Source organism: Botryllus schlosseri, chromosome 5, assembly GCF_051294905.1.
Source record: "Botryllus schlosseri isolate E-star chromosome 5, Bs_hap1, whole genome shotgun sequence".
Lineage (NCBI taxonomy): Eukaryota > Metazoa > Chordata > Ascidiacea > Stolidobranchia > Styelidae > Botryllus > Botryllus schlosseri.
In genome coordinates this window covers 23,401,351-23,424,457 of record NC_137240.1, presented here as the reverse complement: position 1 = coordinate 23,424,457, position 23,107 = coordinate 23,401,351, and the positions used below count along the sequence as shown (strand labels likewise).

Below are 23,107 nucleotides of genomic sequence, written 5' to 3'. Positions count from 1 at the left end.
TCTGGGGACCCGTCGGAGGTTTATCTGGGCCCCTCTTCCCCGCTGTCGCCGTTATTACGGCGAAAAAAGCCTCGACGAAAGAAGCCACTAACAAGGAATGCGCAAGAACTAGTAGAATGCGCCGCGACTTCAAAAACAAGATCAACATCAAAGAGAACTGTGACATCGAACACTCTCTCTAGGCCGAGGTGGATGTGAAATTAAAAGGATAACAACTGCGCGGCGTTCGACATCTGTTCATTACATGACATTGTGTCTTATCACATTGTACATTGTGTGTGGCTTGTTCAGATGAAAAATATAAGTCAATGATTATATATATAGCCGCATGTAACCTCGGAAATTCCCTAATGCACGAATTCAGATTCGTCGGACTTGATGTCGTTTTTAACATATCACAGTCAAAGAAAGAAGAACTTCTTACCTTGCTATGACTAGAAATGTACTTAAATATCCCTTACAATGTCAAGTCATATTATTCTTCGGAACCTTTCCGTACATGAGAAATATCAAGATAGATGTAGCCACAAATTATATCTGAAATTGCTTAGTACCCGAATCCAGATGTGTCACACTTGTTATCGTTTACAACATGAAATATCCAATGATGGGAGGGCTTCTTACCCTGTTATGAATAGAAAAGGGTCTCATATAACATTCATAAAGTCATTTCAAACTTAGTGACCATTCTGTAGATGAGCACCAACGATATATACTATAGGCTATATAGTGTAGTCGTTTTTCACCTATAATAGCATTGGTAGGGAGAACTTTACACCCTTATATGAATAGAAGGGGTCCCTAATAACATTTAAAAAATAATTCAAACTTCGGAATCATCTTGGAGATCAGAACCATCGAAATATATCCAGGCGTAAGTTATGCCGGAAATTGCGCCAAATACGCGAACTGAGATGTGCCTGACGTGATGTCGTTTTTCACCTATAATAGCATTGGTAGGAAGAACTTTTCACCCTTATATGAATAGGAGGGGTCCCAAACAATATTTGAAAAGCAAGTTCAAGCTTCGGAACCTGCGTGGAGACGAGAACCATCGAAATATATCCAAGCGTAAATTATGCCGGAAATTGCGCCAAATACGCGAACTGAGATGTGCCTGACGTGATGTCGTTTTTCACCTATAATAGCATTGGTAGGAAGACCTTTTCACCCTTATATGAATAGGAGGGGTCCCAAATAATATTTGAAAAGCAAGTTCAAGCTTCGGAACCTGTGTGGAGACGAGAACCATCGAAATATATCCAAGCGTAAATTATGTAGGAAATTGCCTAATACGGGAATTCAGATGTGCCAGACGCGATGTCAATTTTCACCTTTAATAGAACTGGTAGGAAGAACTTACCACCCTATTATGAATAGAAGGGGTCCCAAAGAACATTTAAAAAGCAGTTTCATGCTTCGGAACCTGCGTGGAGACGAGAACCATCGAAATATATCCAAGCGTTAATTATATGGGAAATTGCCTAATACGGGAATTCAGATGTGCCAGACGCGATGTCGATTTTCACCTTTAATAGAACTGGTAGGAAGAACTTATCACCCTATTATGAATGGAACGGGTCCCAAAGAACATTTAAAAAGCAGTTTCATGCTTCGGAACCTGCGTGGAGACGAGAACCATCGAAATATATCCAAGCGTTAATTATACGGGAAATTGCCTAATACGGGAATTCAGATGTGCCAGACGCGATGTCAATTTTCACCTTTAATAGAACTGGTAGGAAGAACTTATCACCCTATTATGAATAGAAGGGGTCCCAAAGAACATTTAAAAAGCAGTTTCATGCTTCGGAACCTACGTGGAGACGAGAGCCATCGAAATATATCCAAGCGTAAATTATGTAGGAAATTGCCTAATACGGGAATTCAGATGTGCCAGACGCGATGGCGATTTTCGCCTTTAATAGAATTGGTAGGAAGAACTTTTTCCCCATATAGGAATAGAAGGGGTCCCAAAGAATATTTAAAAAGCAGATTCAAGCTTCGGAACCTACGTGGAGACGAGAGGCATCGAAATATATCCAAGCGTAAATTATGTAGGAAATTGCCTAATACGGGAATTCAGATGTGCCAGACGCGATGTCGATTTTCACCTTTAATAGAACTGGTAGGAAGAACTTATCACCCTATTATGAATAGAAGGGGTCCCAAAGACTATTTAAAAAGCAGTTTCATGCTTCGGAACCTGCGTGGAGACGAGAACCATCGAAATATATCCAAGCGTAAATTATGTAGGAAATTGCCTAATACGGGAATTCAGGTGTGCCAGACGCGATGTCAATTTTCACCTTTAATAGAACTGGTAGGAAGAACTTATCACCATATTATGAATAGAAGGGGTCCCAAAGAACATTTAAAAAGCAGTTTCATGCTTCGGAACCTACGTGGAGACGAGAGCCATCGAAATATATCCAAGCGTAAATTATGTAGGAAATTGCCTAATACGGGAATTCAGATGTGCCAGACGCGATGTCGATTTTCACTTTTAATAGAACTGGTAGGAAGAACTTATCACCCTATTATGAATAGAGGGGGTCCCAAAGAACATTTAAAAAGCAGTTTCATGTTTCGGAACCTGCGTGGAGACGAGAGCCATCGAAATATATCCAAGCGTAAATTATGTAGGAAATTGCCTAATACGGGAATTCAGATGTGCCAGACGCGATGGCGATTTTCGCCTTTAATAAAATTGGTAGGCAGAACTTTTTCCCTATATATGAATAGAAGGGGTCCCCAAGAACATTTAAAAAGCAGTTTCATGCTTCGGAACCTGCGTGGAGACTAGAACCATTGAAATATATTCAAGCGCCGCTTCAGACTTCGAAAGAGTAAATCACACACGCCTATGTTAAATTTCTAAATTGACGATCACCACCAAGTTTTATCGTCCTCACTCCAAAGTACATACAAAATCACCGCTTGTTACCTCTTGTCCGCTAATAGTCAAAAGATATTGAAACGCAGAAATATATTAAACTAAAGTAAGCACACGATTCCAAATTGGTGTTTCGACACTTGCAAATAATTTTATCTGGTGGATGTTATTTGTCCTGTGGGGTGCAGATGGCGACGACATGATAATTCGGCACGAACGATTTGAGCATATATGGACAATTAGACTTATATACACCGAAGTTTACGCTCAACATAAGGGCAATCCTGATGCAGGACGCCTTTTTTCAATCCCTAAAATATATGACAAATATACCCTCTTATATTTGCTGTCTGTTCAATTATAGTAGTTTTTTGCATATTGAGGCAAATATGGTGCCTTTATGATATTTAAGGGGGTGAAAACCCGTTTGAAATGGTTAAATTCTGTGCGGAATGTGTCGAAACGATAAAAAAGTGGCTAATTCTGTACAAATTCTTCGCTATTAATCGACACTTCAGCTATCGGTATGTCAGTTGCTGCCAACACATCAACATTCTTCCCTCGATTTTCCCCTCGCATTGCAAAAACGAGAGACGCGTGGTATGAAAATCTGATTAGTGGACGCGATATTCGTATAGCCTGCTAACATCTTTTCCGCGTATTGGAGAATTCTCTCATCAGTAGTCATAACATAACCTTCCATACCATCAAACTATATGTAAGGATTGCTAACTTTCTGGTTTGATTGTGTGCTATGACGATATAAGGGGGGGGGGGCACAAAATATTCACTGTCATAAAGTGCGTCTAAAAAAGTTAGAGAACTAGTGGACTAAACTAAATATTAATATTTCAAAAATGGATGAATACCAAATAAACTCTTATGAAACCTGTGCTGAATCATTTCCTACAACACGGTCAAAGTTTTTTTGAAATCTCTGACCAGTACCGATGAGGCTTGTTGCAATAATAGCAAAAAAATTCAAGTTTCCAACCAAGGCTTCATCAAACTTGATCACGCATTTGTAGAGATGTTATTCCAATCTTACCTCCAATCTTGACCAAATTTACTGAGGCCAGAAACTTTTCGCACCCTAATGTTCATCAAATGCAATCTAACAGTTTCCGAGCAAGTGAAATGTAAATGTGAACCAAAACATTGTAATTCTGAGTTATTAGGAGGTTTTTTCCTTTTGCATTTATTTTAATTTCACGCACCTTTTCGGTATCGTCCTTATCTCTGACGCCTTATTATTTACATTTCATTATCCTGACTCAGCTCCGAGTAGGCCCAGGGCTGGGCAAAATCAAGTACCTGAGTGATTCGATTCTGAATCACGTATTATGCTTCGAGTCGAGTCGAGTAATACTATAATGCTCGTTGATGAATTAACTTTCAGCGCTGAGGAGCATGTAATTTCAGTGCTCGAATTAGGAATAATTGAAATACGTTCGAGGTTTTTTTAATAAAAGGGCATTCTACATATCAGGAATGAAACATGAATAGCTTGAGATTGTTGCTAATTACGTCGCTACGGTTGTCAAAGAACACCTTTTTACAGAATCAATTACCTTTTTAAAAGTAATTGCAGTTTTAATTATAATTGTAATTAATTACATGTTTAACAGTAATTGTAATTGTAATTGTTATTTGATATTTTTAGCATTGAGTGATTGTAATTGTAATGTAATTTAAACATGCAAGGAAGTAATTGTAATTGTAATTGTAATTGAATTAAAATATTGTAATTGATCCAACTCTGGTCCACACTACATTTGAGTGAACATATCACATATCTCGCAACGCCATTCGGCCTTCCGCGTTTGTCTTGCAAAGGATCTCTCTCATCGTGAATACTACGAAAGGCTAATTATAGTGATGGCGACCTTATACATTCATATATTATGTATATATATCATTGCGGCGACAAAACACAACGGAACGAATGTTTCTGACGAAGGTGAGTACTGTTTAAATGTATATGTACCAGGGTGTCTCGGCTTTTTGACCTTGTGGACCATATGTAAACTTCAAAAATCAAAATTGCCCTGAAATATAATCACGACGAATGCATGCAACTCAATTGTAACATTGAAACCTCACTTAATGCTATATTTTCGTATTGTAAATTTGTACGTGAATCTGTTGAAGTTTCATCGAGTTGGTGTTGTTATCAGAGGTGGTCAGTAACGAAGTACTTCTACTTTTTCGAAGTACTCAAGTAGTTTTCCTCTACTTTTGGTACTTACTCAAGTATGTCTGATTTCCGCTACCTCTACTTCTACTTCGTAATATTTTGTGATCTACTTACTTACTTTTCGCTATTTTGAGTTTGTCAAGTAGAAGTAGTTCAATCTTCCAATCAGGAAGATAGCCCGAGAAATTTTGGGGCTGTTTTCACGGAGTATCAACACTTAATTTTCATAAAAGTTGGGTAAAGTCAAGAATTTTCATCGCGCTTCGCGCGCAGTGGATACGGCGTAATCAGTATGATTTCACTAAAGTATCAATGAATATAATTTAGGTAGCGGGTTCGCGTGGTTCCGTTCACACCACATTGTCGCCCTTCGCCCATATGAAATAATTCATCACAGTATACATGGCTCATCATAACGTTTGAATCTGATGTTTCGAAATCCAGCATTTACTTGCCATATCGTAATCTAGCCTGTCCATGGCGCGTCCTAACCTGGAAAAGTAGACTGACATTTTTTTTAATCGTTTTAGAGCTGTTTTAGCATGCCACCTTTCTGAACTAAAGTAATGAAATACATGTTCCGCTTTTAGAAGTAGCATTTATGTTTTACTTTCAATTCCCAGTATCATATACTCTCAATACAATATCCATTGTATAATAATATTTATTAACTCGAAGACTTTTCGGGTGCCTCTTTTCAAGAGTTAACGGCACACTAAAGGGATTTGAACAGATTTAAAAGCAAAACCAAAAAGGCAAAGTATGACGCAACAATCAAAATCACAAACCATGAAATTCGCATTGTACCAATAACAACAATAACAAACTATGAAGTATACGGACATACGGTACTATAGTAGCAACGCAATTCGTAAATAAACAGTTACACACACGAAACACATGAACTAATGGGAAATTTGTAGGTTATAGAGAAAATCTTTTTGTCTACATAAAATAGGTTTGTTCAACTGAATAATAGTAGACTCCAGCACTTTTAGATGAAACAAAGACCTACCACGCGCAATGACAGTGAACATATTGTCATCATAGTGCTGTGCACAGGCGAGGTTTTCACTCAAATGCTGACCGATTGACGAAGCATATGCTTGGTAATCGTCATAGCAGTCTGTTTTGGCAGCCAATTTGCACGTAGGTTCCGAAGCTTGAATCTGCTTTTTAAATATTCTTTGGGACCCCTTCTATTCCTATATGGGGAAAAAGTTCTTCCTACCAATTCTATTAAAGGCGAAAATCGCCATCGCGTCTGGCACATCTGAATTCCCGTATTAGGCAATTTCCTACATAATTTACGCTTGGATATATTTCGATGGCTCTCGTCTCCACGTAGGTTCCGAAGCATGAAACTGCTTTTTAAATGTTCTTTGGGACCCCTTCTATTCATAATAGGGTGATAAGTTCTTCCTACCAGTTCTATTAAAGGTGAAAATCGACATCGCGTCTGGCACATCTGAATTCCCGTATTAGGCAATTTCCCATATATTTAACGCTTGGATATACTTCGATGGTTCTCGTCTCCACGCAGGTTCCGAAGCATGAAACTGCTTTTTAAATGTTCTTTGGGACCCCCTCTATTCATAATAGGGTGATAAGTTCTTCCTACCAGTTCTATTAAAGGTGAAAATCGACATCGCGTCTGGCACATCTGAATTCCCGTATAATGCAATTTCCTACATAATTTACGCTTGGATATATTTCGATGGCTCTCGTCTCCACGCAGGTTCCGAAACATGAAACTGCTTTTTAAATGTTCTTTGGGACCCCCTCTATTCATAATAGGGTGATAAGTTCTTCCTACCAGTTCTATTAAGGGTGAAAATCGACATCGCGTCTGGCACATCTGAATTCCCGTATTAGGCAATTTCCCATATATTTAACGCTTGGATATATTTCGATGGTTCTCGTGTCCACGCAGGTTCCGAAGCATGAAACTGCTTTTTAAATGTTCTTTGGGACCCCCTCTATTCATAATAGGGTGATAAGTTCTTCCTACCAATTCTATTAAAGGCGAAAATCGCCATCGCGTCTGGCACATCTGAATTCCCGTATTAGGCAATTTCCTACATAATTTACGCTTGGATATATTTCGATGCCTCTCGTCTCCACGCAGGTTCCGAAACATGAAACTGCTTTTTAAATGTTCTTTGGGACCCCCTCTATTCATAATAGGGTGATAAGTTCTTCCTACCAGTTCTATTAAAAGTGAAAATCGACATCGCGTCTGGCACATCTGAATTCCCGTATTAGGCAATTTCCTACATAATTTACGCTTGGATATATTTCGATGGCTCTCGTCTCCACGCAGGTTCCGAAACATGAAACTGCTTTTTAAATGTTCTTTGGGACCCCCTCTATTCATAATAGGGTGATAAGTTCTTCCTACCAGTTCTATTAAAGGTGAAAATCGACATCGCGTCTGGCACATCTGAATTCCCGTATTAGGCAATTTCCCATATATTTAACGCTTGGATATATTTCGATGGTTCTCGTCTCCACGCAGGTTCCGAAGCATGAAACTGCTTTTTAAATGTTCTTTGGTACCCCCTCTATTCATAATAGGGTGATAAGTTCTTCCTACCAGTTCTATTAAAAGTGAAAATCGACATCGCGTCTGGCACATCTGAATTCCTGTATTAGGCAATTTCCTACATAATTTACGCTTGGATATATTTCGATGCCTCTCGTCTCCACGTAGGTTCCGAAGCTTGAATCTGCTTTTTAAATGTTCTTTGGGACCCCCTCTATTCATAATAGGGTGATAAGTTCTTCCTACCAGTTCTATTAAAGGTGAAAATCGACATCGCGTCTGGCACATCTGAATTCCCGTATTAGGCAATTTCCCATATATTTAACGCTTGGATATATTTCGATGGTTCTCGTCTCCACGCAGGTTCCGAAGCATGAAACTGCTTTTTAAATGTTCTTTGGGACCCCTTCTATTCATAATAGGGTGGTAAGTTCTTCCTACCAGTTCTATTAAAGGTGAAAATTGACATCGCGTCTGGCACATCTGAATTCCCGTATTAGGCAATTTCCTACATAATTTACGCTTGGATATATTTCGATGGTTCTCGTCTCCACGCAGGTTCCGAAGCTTGAACTTGCTTTTCAAATATTATTTGGGACCCCTCCTATTCATATAAGGGTGAAAAGTTCTTCCTACCAATGCTATTATAGGTGAAAAACGACATCACGTCAGGCACATCTCAGTTCGCGTATTTGGCGCAATTTCCGGCATAATTTACGCTTGGATATATTTCGATGGTTCTCGTCTCCACGCAGGTTCCGAAGCTTGAACTTGCTTTTCAAATATTATTTGGGACCCCTCCTATTCATATAAGGGTGTAAAGTTCTCCCTACCAATGCTATTATAGGTGAAAAACGACTACACTATATAGCCTATAGTATATATCGTTGGTGCTCATCTACAGAATGGTCACTAAGTTTGAAATGACTTTATGAATGTTATATGAGACCCTTTTCTATTCATAACAGGGTAAGAAGCCCTCCCATCATTGGATATTTCATGTTGTAAACGATAACAAGTGTGACACATCTGGATTCGGGTACTAAGCAATTTCAGATATAATTTGTGGCTACATCTATCTTGATATTTCTCATGTACGGAAAGGTTCCGAAGAATAATATGACTTGACATTGTAAGGGATATTTAAGTACATTTCTAGTCATAGCAAGGTAAGAAGTTCTTCTTTCTTTGACTGTGATATGTTAAAAACGACATCAAGTCCGACGAATCTGAATTCGTGCATTAGGGAATTTCCGAGGTTATATGCGGCTATATATATAATCATTGACTTATATTTTTCATCGGAACAAGCCACACACAATGTACAATGTGATAAGACACAATGTCATGTAATGAACAGATGTCGAACGCCGCGCAGTTGTTATCCTTTTAATTTCACATCCACCTCGGCCTAGAGAGAGTGTTCGATGTCACAGTTCTCTTTGATGTTGATCTTGTTTTTGAAGTCGCGGCGCATTCTACTAGTTCTTGCGCATTCCTTGTTAGTGGCTTCTTTCGTCGAGGCTTTTTTCGCCGTAATAACGGCGACAGCGGGGAAGAGGGGCCCAGATAAACCTCCGACGGGTCCCCAGAATGGTAGGCGCTTATCGTCACCACTACGCTATGTCCCCCGCGATATATTTTGATGGTTCTCAGCTCCATGCATCTTCCGAAGTTTGAAACGGCTTTTAATATGTTGTTTAGGATACCTAGTATTCGTAAAAGGATACCAAGCTATTCCAACTCTGGCTATAATGTATTAAACACGACATAAATGCAGGTTAAAATTATCTGGCAACCGCTTTTTATAATATTCGAAAATTTTCCAATCGGAAATATATAATGCTCCCATCGTAATAATCAGTGTTTCCCATATCGCGTACTTTTTCTAATAGAATCACGGTGGTCAAAAAAGTTAGTTCGATAGCAGCTTCCCACCAGTACCGTAGTACTGGACCTGGTCGCTGCCTGGTCTATTATCAGATTCGAAGCTCGATCATCCAGCAATAAGATCAGACGAATCATATACTACAAAACATCTAAAGAACATTCATATGAATAAGGGATATCAGTAGCCTGCTAAAACATCTAAAACAAACGACCTTACTGCAATGTCAAAACGAGCTCATTTTATGACTATTCTCACATTACATATATTCAATAACATTTACCGCATTTCCATACCTTACAGTACATGGATATATGATCCTTTACGCCATCAAGGTAGCAGAAACTGCTTCAATATATCCATTCCTCCAAATCTTTTCGTGTACCCAACTCTCTGCCTGAAGCCTGACAAACCACCAATTCAAATTCCAAACTAAAATCGAGCGCACTCTACCGTAACGAAGGTGGTGACCACTCTGCGTCACAGGGAAATATGCATATTTTATTGAAATAACACCCTTAAACTTTTGTTTGGTCAGTTTAACAATATTATTTTACATATACCATGATTTTATGTGATCCCCAAACGTACCGATAGTTTATGAATGCGAAATTGATGATAAATTATCAAGTATAAATTTACTTGAATGTAAGCCGCAGTGACAAAGTGTTACATATAAACGGAGAAATACGTAGAAGCGTTGCGACGATAATGGCCCAATGCGTTTATATGCCTAAAAAGTGTGTCTGTACGCAGAAAAAAGTGTTATGAAGTGTTCAATTCGACCTTGCGGATTTAGAGTGTAGAGTTAAATATACACGTAAGAAAGCGCTCTATCGCTCACATATACGTAGATCAGCTAAACCTAAGTTTATAGTTACCAGCCAAGATAGAGAATAGATACGAATTGATAAGATGCAATACATTACACACTTACAAATCGACAGTGGCGGCTCGTCCTATAGGGCAACTGGGGCATTGCCCCACCTAAAATTCTGTTCAATAACAATTTAACCATTTATAGACGCACAGCGCTCAATATATATCGAGATCACAGCGAAACCCGCGTTCTTCTTGTGCTTTCGCTTGCAAATGCCCATACATAGCGAAGTCTCCGCGAAAATCGAATTCTCTTCTGTGTTTTCGCTTTGTGAATGCCTAGCCGGGGCTTGCCCCGGTAGCGCTCATAACAAGCTTTCACTATCTATTCTCTCAAAGCTGCGCACAATTAAGAAACGTTGCTTTACTCTCTCCTATTCGTAAAATGGCCGAGCAACCGGGGCAAATATGCTTGCTCGCCCCTAAGGTGTGATGTAACAATCGTATCTATATCTGAACTCGGATACCGTGATATGCGTTGAGTCGACCGTTGCTGGTACAGGTCGATTTTGATGGTGTTTCACACCATGATAATTCTTGAAACTTGGTATGTCATGTCGTGATGGTGGTATTTAACACTGTCCTAAGTTTCAGAGTTTCTACTCAAAGTTTAGGGTAGTAATTCCGTTTCCAAAGTCGAGTGTGTGCTGATCGGTCATGTATCGCAAACATATTTCACGCAAAGCCGGTATTGGTCTCCATTGATTTTAACGATGCTCCTTAGCTAGATCCTTCATGAACTTTTACATGGTATGTCTTAATTTTAGTATCGAACGCTGTGCCAAGTCTCAAGGTTGACACTCAATGATTAGGGCAGCAATTTTGTTATTAAGTTCGAGTATGGTAGAGATGTGCGCTGATCTGACACTTAGCCTACCTAACGCATTGCGGATTTCACGCAAAAGCCGGTGTATCTGTGTTCCATACTGAGATAGGTGATGAGATGATGATATCATGAAACAGTTTACTAACATCCTCGGTTTGCATTCAAATATTTAGTTTTATTTTATATTCTCCAATGTCAATTTCACCGTGGAATGGTGGCCTTCGGGCCATTTGCTCACAATTACAACCCCTGTCAAGCGCGATAGCTGTTTCGTTTTCGATGGCGGCTAACAGCTGATCGCTTGATCAGCCGATTCCTCAGTAAATATTACGCAAAATTCGGCGTTGATCTGTTCGTATTAATTTTGACAGTGTACCATACCGAAAACGGTCATGAGGCTATACTTCTCGATGATTTCATGTAACAGTGTACCAAGTTTTCGGCTTTCATCCACGTATTTATTCGGTAATATATTTTCCGAAGGCGATTTTGCAGCAGACATATAGACACTATAGACCGTAAGCCGTATGTGTCGTGTGACAGTCTCCAGCCTCAAGGCCAGAATCTCCCAAGCTGTACCGGGACCGAATTTCCGAGGCTGCTATCCGTAGTTCTTCAGAATGATGTTTTGGAATCAATATGACATTTCCTTGTCCAATCTATGAGATAACAATTGCGTATGTGTCCGAACTCGTTGACCTTTCCAGTTAGGCATACGCAATCTCTCGATTTATAGTCATTTCCATTTCGGCAGATAAGTAGTCAGGTCAAGTGCGAACATGAATCGTGTTGAATCTTTGCTCCGTACGCCGTTTAGCCAGCTGTCTTTAGAGCAAAAATTAGAGGTAAAGCGACTAGGTCCGTATCAGCCTAGAAATTGCCCATTGATCCAATCGTACGCCGGAGGAAAGCGCACTCGTGCCTTTTCTTCAGCGCATTTCGATAAAAATGAATGGCTTACTTATATGGCGAGGATAAAAACGCCTTGTTTTGCTTTTACTGTCTTTTATTCGACAGTGCCGGTACCGGAAGCAGTGGCTCTTGTTGGAACAAAATTGGTTATCGCGATCTGAAGCATTTGTCAGAGCGTCTGAAAACGCACCAAAAATCCCAAGTGCACATGGCTAGTGCAGTTAAATATAAATTGTTTGGCAGAGTAAATGTAATGTCGCAGCTCAATGAAAGTTATCGCGTATCAGTCTGCAAGCACAATGAGCTTGTAGATAAGAATAGGCATGTTCTCTCTCGGGTGATTGATGCCATTAAATTTATTGGAGTTCATGAATTGCCCCTTCGAGGCCACGATGAGAAGGAATGCTCTCTCAATAGGGGGGTATTTTTGGATCTAATTAAATACACGGCTTCCATTGATAGCATTTTGCGCGAACATCTCGACACCGCGACAGTAGCTAAGGGTATACCTCAAAGACTATTCAAAATGATGTGCTTGATTCGATATATCACATCTATCTACAGCATTTGTTTACCGAGATTGTTGACGCTGAATTTCTATCTATTCAGTCTGACGAAACAACTGACATTACGTGTTTGTCACAACTAGTCGTGATTTTTCGGTTCACGAAATTTGGTATGCCAGTCGAACGATTCCACAGCTTTGTGGCTGTTGACGATCGCACTGCTGTCGGAATTTCTTACGTATTAAAAAAAACATTACAGCCCTATTCAGTTGAGTCGAAACTTATTGCGCAAACCTACGACGGCGCAGCAGTCATGAGCGGATCGCGACATAGCGTACAAGTTTTAATGAAAGAAGTTTACCCGCATGCGCATTTTTTGCATTGCTACGCGCATCAGCTCAATCTTGTAGTGAAAAAAATGTGCTTAGGAATATCTTCTGTCAAGATATTCTTTGCAAATCTTTCAGGGTTCTCCTCCTTTTTCTCTATTTCGCCAAAGCGATCTGATCTATTGCGCGACATATGCAAGCACCGGTTACCTAGATGCGTATCAACACGGTGGAACTTCCAATCCAGAGTTGTGCAACGAGTGTCAGAGAGTAGGGTGGAGCTTCTGGAATGCTTCTCAGTGATTGAGAGCTCTCCTGTCTGGGATGATACTTCCATACGTGAAGCGGCGGGGCTTAAACGACTCCTGGAAGACGAAGAATTTTTGTTCTTTTTGAAGCTTTTTTGTGACATCTTCATGCACGTCGATACACTGTACAGCACTTTTCAGTCGCGTATGGCCGATGGTACTACTGCGCAATTGTGTATTGCACATTTTTGTGAGGCAATTTCGCATATCCGGGCGAATGTACACTTCGCTGGTGACACAGCGCTTTTACGTCGTGGGATAAGTGTGCAAAACCTGCTTGTTGCGGCTTACGAATGTTGCGATATACTGATGTCCCAAATCCAACATCGTCTGAATAGTGACCAGTTGGTTACTTTCGCCCTGTTAAATCCGAGAAATTTCCCTGCCTACAAAATTCATTTTCCTTCTGGACTACTGCGCAGCGTGCCTCGTTATTACCCGATGATCGACATTGCTCGGTTGGAGAGCGAGTTGACTTGTTTGTATTCTAACACATCCTTTTCGGAAATTAAAACCACTAGTGAACTTTCAAAATTCCTAGTTGAAAATTCGCTTTCGATCAACTTTGCTACAGTAACTAGCTTTCTGAATATCATTTTGACCACCCCGATTTCATCCGCGGAATCCGAGCGCAGTTTCAGCACATTGAAACGTATCAAGACCTTTCTCAGAAACAGGATGGGCCAAGATAGGCTTAATGCGTTGGCTGTTCTCTCGATTCACAACGACGTGGTTCTGGGAATTCCAGATTTCAATAAACTCGTTATTGAACATTTTGCTAATAAGAAATCACGTCGCGCACAATACTTATACAAGACATAAATTAATGCTGGTGGGCGGACGACTGTACACATCATGTTCTTTCCGAATAATTTCAATCAAGTGAGCCCAGGTAACTCAACCATGTCTATGGCTAAGGAAAAGTGAGTGGTTTTCATCCTTATTACTCGAGGCACACTGACAGTTAATTTACCGATATATTTTGTTATGGCTATGGAAAAAAAGTGAAAAATTCATCAAGATGAAATAATTTATTCATGAAATTGTTTAATGCGATATGTGCTCGCATTTCAATTTAACACAATGCTTTGATTCCTGCTTGAATGATGGCAGGCAGACTCGTAATTAATCTTCCATGGATAACAGCTGGCTTTTTATAATGTTTTACGTTTATGGGTGCCACCGCTTTGATTGCCTATCCCCTGGTCGTAACGCATCAGGATCGTGTACCAAACACTTTCGGACGAGGGCAAATCGATTTGACTCGCTTTCGGGACGAGAATCCATATACAAATCGGGTCGGAGGCGCTGCAGCACTTTACAGAATTGCTGAGCATGGAACGATTAAAACACCACAAGGTGTCATGCGAATGCTCTTTGTAGGTAGTTGGTCTGTGTATTTTTGGTATAGTCTTACTCGGCGCTTGCGTAATCTCTACCACGAAATCATAACGCATGCTACTAAGGATAACCTGATGATTGATTCGTGGCATGGGAACGATTCTTAGTTCGCGTACATTTTGTAAAATAATCATTTGAATAAAAAACAATGAATAAAACATTTGTTACCGCACTTCAAGTCACGCCACCGGCAAACCTCTCGCGGCACCTACGTTAAAAATCATTGTTTACGGGAAATTCATGTGGCCATCATGAACGTTGAAAAACGCTACTGTGACGTCATATTGATAACAAGTCGCTTGCGGCCCTTGCCCCACCACCCGATATTGTCACGAGCCGCCACTGCAAATCGATACGATACAATTCGAGCCTGCGCCAATGGTTGAGGACTATATAAACTATATTCGAATTCAGTTTCAAGAAAACAAGAGGTTTGGTTAAGGTAAAAACAGAGAAGAGAAATTACTTTACAATACTAGTTTACGACAACGTGATCTGTAAGCTTCGATCACTTCGTTTGCGATCAATTAATTTGTGAGAGAACAATGACGGCTCAGTCAAACGCACGATCATTAAATGATTGGTCGCTCAGACGGGTTATGCCAGCGTTTCGCGAACAATCCGAACATATGCAAGATACAGTTATTTTGATCGACAACGATTACTTGATGACTTGAAATTGACTCTAGGATTTTGCTCCGAGTCACGAGTCAATCCACATTTCTGATCGGCCGAGTCAAGTCAAGTCAAGTCATTTTAGCAAAGTGACTCGAGTCAAGTCAAGTCATACAAAAAAGGTGACTCGAGTCTGACTCGAGTCAAGTCATGACTCGAGTCATCCCAACACTGAGTTTTGGATGCGTATTTTAAAGTATTTCGCTGACTATACCATTAATGATGTGATAAAATGAAAGCATTTTTAGAATAGTATGATACTCTATGTACATCGTGTGCAAATATAAGCGTCTTAGTGATATATTGCGATGCCCTAATGAGTGATAGGAATAGTTTGTATTGAAGGTTGCGCTACCGCTATTGTGAAATCGTAATTTTGGATGCGTATTTAAAGTATTTCGGTGACTATACCTTTAATGATGTGATAAAATGAATGCATTTTTAGAATAGTAGGATACTATATTAATATCGTGTGCCAATATAACCGTCTTAGTGTTATATTGCGGTGCCCTCTAATGAGTGATAGGAATAGTTAGGTTGCGTTGCCGCTTTTGTGAAATCGTAATTTTTGATGAGTATTTAAAGTATTTCGCTGACTATACCTTTAAGGATGTGATATGTGATGCCGCTATTGTGATATCGTAGTGCTAGTGATATGTTGTGATGGTCGTATGGTCGGTGTGAAATTCGAAACTCAATGTTTGAAACCCTTCTAAACTGAGATTATTGCCGTCCTTATTTTATTACATTACTCACATCACCACATAATACTCTAAAACACGATACTGATGCGCTACTACAACATGAATTCATATATTACCGTGTTGAATATTTGATATACTGACGGGCGAAGCACTCACATGATAGTGATTCAGCATAACCGTATATATGACGTAAGCATATTCCGGCGGCTTCACAGTGGTCCATCCAGCTGCTCTCTGTCTTTGGTATTCGATCACTGCAGGGGGATTCCCACGAAGTCACTGGGGCATAACGGTGAAAGCATAGTGTCCTATATGGTGTCGACACAAGCAAATCGCACGGTTCAATGAAATTGTATCACGTCACAGTTTCCATTTGGCTACAGGCAATTTGACGGTGATTTTTGACCGGCTTGCCGAGCATTAAATTTGATGAATCGGGTATCAATCGAAAGCTGACTCTGCACTGATTACGAAAATATAAATTTTATTCCGCTCGCGGCCCTGGAACCCCCACAATCAGCCCCCAATTATTCATTGTCGAGTAGATTGGTAGTGTGACGCAACAATGTTGTCTGGCGAAACGAGAGACTAGCTCAAGAGCAAGGATGCGGCCGAGCGGCGAGAGTGGGATCAGCTGACGTCGCGGCAATAGCGATGTGCAAACGCGCCACAGAGAAACGCTGCGCTGTTGATACTTTTTCTATGCGTTTCGGTACATGCGAGCACACACCAGCCTTTCCTTGACTTGTAAGGGTAGAACTGGGTCCACAGAATGTATTAGGGCCCTACCAATTTTCGCGCAATATCCTTCAGCTGATAGAGATATGTAGGCTACGTCTAAGTAGTCTACATTGGATATGTCAGATTATTATGATATCGATTGCCTTAGCCCGCTTGTTGCGTAGGGCTCCAGAGATGTGTGGCGCTGTTGATACTTTTTCTATGCGCTTCGCTAAAAGCGAGCACACACCAGCCTTTCCTTGACTTGTAATAGTAGAACTGGGTCCACAGAATGTATTTGGTCCCTACCAATTTTCGCGCAATCCTTCAGTTGTTAGAGATATTTCTAGTAAGAAAAATATACTTTCAAGTAATAAGATTCACTCAAGACAGCAAATTTAGATAATGTAAATATATCATATTGTAGTAATGCAACTACAGTGTTGAGTTTTCACTCTAGTCCCCATAAGCACCACGTCGGTGACGTTGCCAAATTCCGAGAAGGCGAAAATGTGCAAACTCTTTTGGGCCGAATGGACAATGGACATTCAGTTAATCACAGATGCGAAAAAAATACTGCAAATCCGTTTTACGTAAGTTACATTAGGAATATATATACAGGCTACAGAATGAATATAATTCAAATATCTGTGATACCACCAGGGCTGTGGAGTCGGTAAATTTTACCACCGACTCCGGCTCCGACTCCGACTCCACACATTTTCAATATACCGACTCCGACTCCGACTCCTGATTCTTTAAACGTACCGACTCCGACTCCGACTCCGACTCCTGGGTCTTTAAACGTACCGACTCCGACTCCGACTCCCGACTCCGACTCCAGCATTATTACCAATTTACTTCGAAAATTATATGCCACATTGTCGGTTGAATGACTATCATACAACCATTAAACATATGCAAACATATGATTAACGGTGACATGCTAAATTGTTTCATTGTGGCACAGCTCGAATTATCCACTATGCAATTAACATGAAAGAAAGATTTGCTAAATATCCTTCCTTTTCAAGTTTTAATAACATGGACTCTCTAATATCCTGAAATGTATGAATCATTCAAATATGGCAGATATCCAATCCTGTATAAGAAAAATGTAGATAAAAAATCCAAGTGTAGCTCTTGTGTATGAGTCAGCAACTAATAAAGAGATTGAACTTACTAATTTTGTCATTGCACACTATCCTGATTACAAGCCACACACTCTTACTACTAATAGACATTGGTCATAAATGGAATTTAATAAAGTAGTCAAAGACCATAGCCTTTGTCTAGTCTACATGTACTTAATCAAGTATTCAAGGATTGGGACTTGCAGTCTTTCTTAATCATTTGTTCGACCCAAACAGCTAAGCTACACTACATATATTTTTAATTTTGTCAAGTGGGAAGCATCGTTTGGTCATATTTACATCATTTTTACAATTTTACAAAGCCAGCCGATGCATTTGCTCTCTGTCACAGTATCATGGTATAATTCCAAAAATTGCATCAATTTTGACTGCATCGCGAAAACGCATCTTGCGATTTTCTTCCCCCCTGCAACTGAGTTGTAATTTGCAAGTAATGTCGAATTTTATCTATATCAGGGGTGGGCAACTTTTTCGGCGAAAGGGACACCTGAGATTTACGAACCATTGCGCGGGCAACTGGAATGTTTGATAACCTTTTTTTAGTCGTTGATAGGAGCGAACCGAATTAGGTAACATTGCAAACAAGACTTATATTAATACGATCTAAAATTGATAACAATATGTCATGCAACTGTGCAGTGCGCAATCAAGCCCTGGTCGCGCGCAGTGCGAATCTTTTTTGCAAGATAACGACTGAATTAGGCTATATCAATAAATATGTCGCTAACATACATTGGGGGTCGCATCTGTATACTACTGGGCTCATATGCCTCTATCATTTTGTGCAAATGTTTTGTCGACGATCTCGCTGCGAGTGCACAAGCGAAGCCGCATGTTGGACGACACGTTCTCTCCTAATTGCGAATATAGTTAGACTCAATTCTGTGAATAATATGTATTTATAATTTTCAGTAGGGGGCTCAAATACTGAATGCAAGAAATCTAGTGACAATGAATCATGCGAAGTACCGAGAAAAATTTGAAGTCAAATAAATCTGCTATGAAATATTCTACTTTATGGTCATATACGAAGATCTGGGATAAATGTGTCTGGCCCCTGGATACTTCAATGCGTCAGAACTATTGTTTTAGTCATCATCAAATTTCGCGGTCATGCTGATCAAATTTTGGTTGGCCTTGCAATTGTACCTGATGTCATAAATAATTTCGAGAATTACCTTCTCCTGCGCCAAATTTGGCCTGCGTGCCACGGGCTGGCCGCACCTGATCTGTATGGTTATTAATAACAGTGATTGGTGGTGCATAAAAATTATATTGAAAATTCTTTGAAAGCAAATGTTTTCATGATAGAGAAGTTGGAGTCGGAGTCGGAGTCGAAGTCAGGGTGATTCTCACAAACTCCGACTCCGACTCCAGTCAGTATTTTCCTACCGACTCCGACTCCGACTCCAGATATTATAGTTTTCACGACTCCGACTCCGACTCCATCAAGCGAAAATTACCTCGACTCCGACTCCACCGACTCCGACTCCGACTCCACAGCCCTGGATACCACTGTATTACTTTTGACGCAAAAGGTCCCCGGCATACAAAAAAACTATTTGGTGACTGAAAAATGCTAAACCAAATTCCAACGTCAACGTTTATAGTGATATCAGATATATTCCAGTGAAAAACAAAGGTATGAATTTGGTGGTGTCATTTTGGAATCATTTGGCAGGTATGGCCCGCAAGCTTTCTAGTAACGGATTGAATCCGGACAGCGATACCAGTTTAATTCGACACTCCTGCTGATAAACTTTATTCAACAATCAACATTTTACCTGCTGCATTCGCGGACCAAGTCCTACCCACACGGATCAAATAAAAGCTTGTAATGTATGCTCATGCTCAATGCTCACACTTAACCATAAAAGCGACTATAGAAAGTATCGACACCCGCCATCAACAGCGCGACGTGTCTCTGGAGCCCTACGCAACAAGCGGGCTAAGGCAATCGATATCATAATAATCTGACATATCCAATGTAGACTACTTAGACGTTGTGTGATTATCTCTTACTACTATCTCTCTCTCTAGTAGTTTCCCTAAACGCATGAGCGATCTCGTCTTCTTGTTGTTGTGATTGTGCAACGTGCGTGCATGTATGTATTAGCACCCACGTCTAGTGAGTTGTTGGAGCAATAGGGATTAGGCTAGTCGATGCAACTGTTCTTTTGTATTTCAGTTTGATCATTTATTACGGTATTTAACCTATGAATAAATGCAAAGTTGCACAGACGTAGCCTACATATCTCTATCAGCTAAAGGATATTGCGCGAAAATTGGTAGGGCCCTAATACATTCTGTGGACCCAGTTCTACCCTTACAAGTCAAGGAAAGGCTGGTGTGTGCTCGCATGTACCGAAACGCATAGAAAAAGTATCAACAGCGCAGCGTTTCTCTGTGGCGCGTTTGCACATCGCTATTGCCGCGACGTCAGCTGATCCCACTCTCGCCGCTCGGCCGCATCCTTGCTCTTGAGCTAGTCTCTCGTTTCGCCAGACAACATTGTTGCGTCACACTACCAATCTACTCGACAATGAATAATTGGGGGCTGATTGTGGGGGTTCCAGGGCCGCGAGCGGAATAAAATTTATATTTTCGTAATCAGTGCAGAGTCAGCTTTCGATTGATACCCGATTCATCAAATTTAATGCTCGGCAAGCCGGTCAAAAATCACCGTCAAATTGCCGGTAGCCAAATGGAAACTGTGACGTGATACAATTTCATTGAACCGTGCGATTTGCTTGTGTCGACACCATATAGGACACTATGGTGAAAGTATATTTCTCACATAGTCCTTCTGGCATGCATGCACTATGCAGCTTGGCCATTTATCTTTTTAGTTTACCGACATGCAGTGAAGACCTCACATCTTCTCTGATTCCCTACCACCTTGTTGTGACGTCACGAACATGGCCGATATTTTTTTACCTCCAATGACCGATACTGTAGGAACTCGTTTCCTACTGAGTAGTTAACTAACTACGTAACTCTCATTTCGATACTGAGAACGCCAGACAAGTACAGCTACACTCAATCTGTGATCACAACAACAATAATATGAACATGCTCTCTGACTGGCACCTTTTGAGCGTGCAAGTCAGAGCGGTACGAATGTATCAGAATGTTAATATTAGAACGGTAACGCGTCAGGAATAAGCGTAATACATTTGTGAGTCGCGATCGCTTGGATATAGTTTGTAGGTGTATTATGTGCAGCTACACCACCCTCCACCAGATCGTGACTAGCCTTTTCATGCTCGGAATCGAGGGGGCACGTTAATCATTCTTCCGAAGCGAGTCTTCATCTGCTTGTTGCGCGTAGACGTCGTGTCGTTCTGTTCACGTTGGGAGCTTTCGGGTGATCGTTGCTCATGATCTGGAGATGGTATCGAACGATCACGCAAGGGCGGTCTACCTCTTGTAGGTGGTTGCGCCGCCACGAATGGATGCTCTTTGTCAATGTAGGCTGGCTTGAGTCTGTCCGCCGAAACAAGTTCTTCGCGCAAGCCAATCCTCAGTCTGAAGACCTTCTCTCCTGGGGAGATTACCTCGTATGGTCCGTCATACGGTCTTGTCAGCGGGTGCCCATGTGCGCCTCTTCGCACGAAAACGAATTTACTGTTTGATAAGTCCGAAGTCACATGAGCTGATGTGTTTCCATGAGACGAGGTAGGGGTTGGGCGCAAACTTCCGGCAGTTTCTCGGAGGCGGTTAAGCAGTGGATTGTAGTTTGTAAAGGTCTCAGGCGTGGCCATGAAATCTGCTGACACTGCTATTGTCTCACCGTACACAAGCTCCGCCGAAGTCGACCCTAGGTCCGCTTTTGGCGTGGTTCGAAGTCCAAGTAAAACCCACGGTAGCTCGTCTACCCAGCTTGGATGCGTGCATCGAGCACGCAAGGCAGCCTTCATAGAACGGTGGAAGCGTTCCACCAGTCCGCTGGCTTGGGGATGGTACGAAGTGGTCCTGTGAAGTTTGGTGCCAAGAAGTTCACAAACTGCGTCCCATAGTCTGGAAGTGAACTGAGGCCCTCGGTCAGATGACATATCTGCCGGAACGCCAAATCTCGCCACCCAATTATACAGCAGTGCGCGGGCACATCCGGCGGCGGAAATGTCGGAAATCGGTATGGCTTCGGGCCACCTGGTGAACCTATCGACAATTGTAAGGAGATACGTGTATCCCCGCGAGTGAGGCAAGGGGCCTACGAGGTCGATGTTCAGATGACTGAAGCGCCTTTCCGGAACACGAAACGTTTCAAGAGCAGTTTCCGTGTGTTGGGTGACCTTCGACTGTTGGCAGGCGATGCAAGACCTGCTCCACTGGTTCACGTCTTTTGCAAGACCCTTCCACACATACTTGGCGCTTACCAAATTCTTGGTGGTCCTAATGCCCGGATGGGACAAGGTGTGTACAGCGTCGAAAACCCATCGTCGCCACGATGGTGGAACCACCGGCCTCGGTTTCCCAGTGCTGACGTCACAAAGCAAGGTGGACCGCCCACCGTCAAATGGAATCCTCTGTAACTCAAGGCTGGTATCGCGTAGATCAAGGTCCGTTTGTTCTCGTGCCATCGCTTGGAAATCAAGGCCGTCGTCGATAGCGTTGACGGTGGCACGCGACAGTGTGTCCGCTACCGAGTTGCTTTTCGCAGAAACGTGCCGTATGTCAGTCGTGTACTCACTGATTGCGGCCAATTGTCTGGATTGCCTGGCCGACCACGGTACAGATTTCTTCGCCATAGCAAAAGTCAACGGTTTATGGTCGGTGTAGACGGTGAAGTGACGTCCTTCCAGAAAGTAGCGGAATTTTCTGATGCTCAGATGAATCGCCAGCAGTTCCCTATCAAAAGCACTGTACTTTCTTTCAGCATTATTCAGTTGACGGCTGAAGAAGGCTAACGGCTTCCAAACACTCCCCAACTTCTGTTGGAGGACGCCTCCAACAGCCACATCCGACGCGTCTACTGTTAAGGCGGTTGGCGCGTCTGTTTTAGGATGCACCAAGAGCGTGGCCTTGGCTAAAGCAGCCTTACTAGCGTTGAAAGCCGTGGTCATGTCTGTTGACCACTGGACAGTTTGAGTCTTGGCTTTACGACCTGCGGTTGCTCTGTATAGAGGCTGCATAATTTCCGCAGCACTCGGTAGAAATCTGTGGT

The 23,107-nt window shown here is 41.4% G+C and overlaps 1 long non-coding RNA gene across 1 annotated transcript; it reads right to left on the bottom strand.

The window, feature by feature from the left end:
- Positions 1 to 8,914: 8,914 nt before the first annotated feature.
- On the bottom strand, positions 8,915 to 15,540 carry LOC145439427 (uncharacterized). Its single transcript, XR_013915206.1, has 2 exons — positions 15,021 to 15,540; positions 8,915 to 10,458 (listed from the first exon to the last, which is right to left on the bottom strand). It is a non-coding gene; the product is annotated as an uncharacterized LOC145439427 (long non-coding RNA).
- Between the last annotated feature and the right edge of the window lie 7,567 nt (positions 15,541 to 23,107).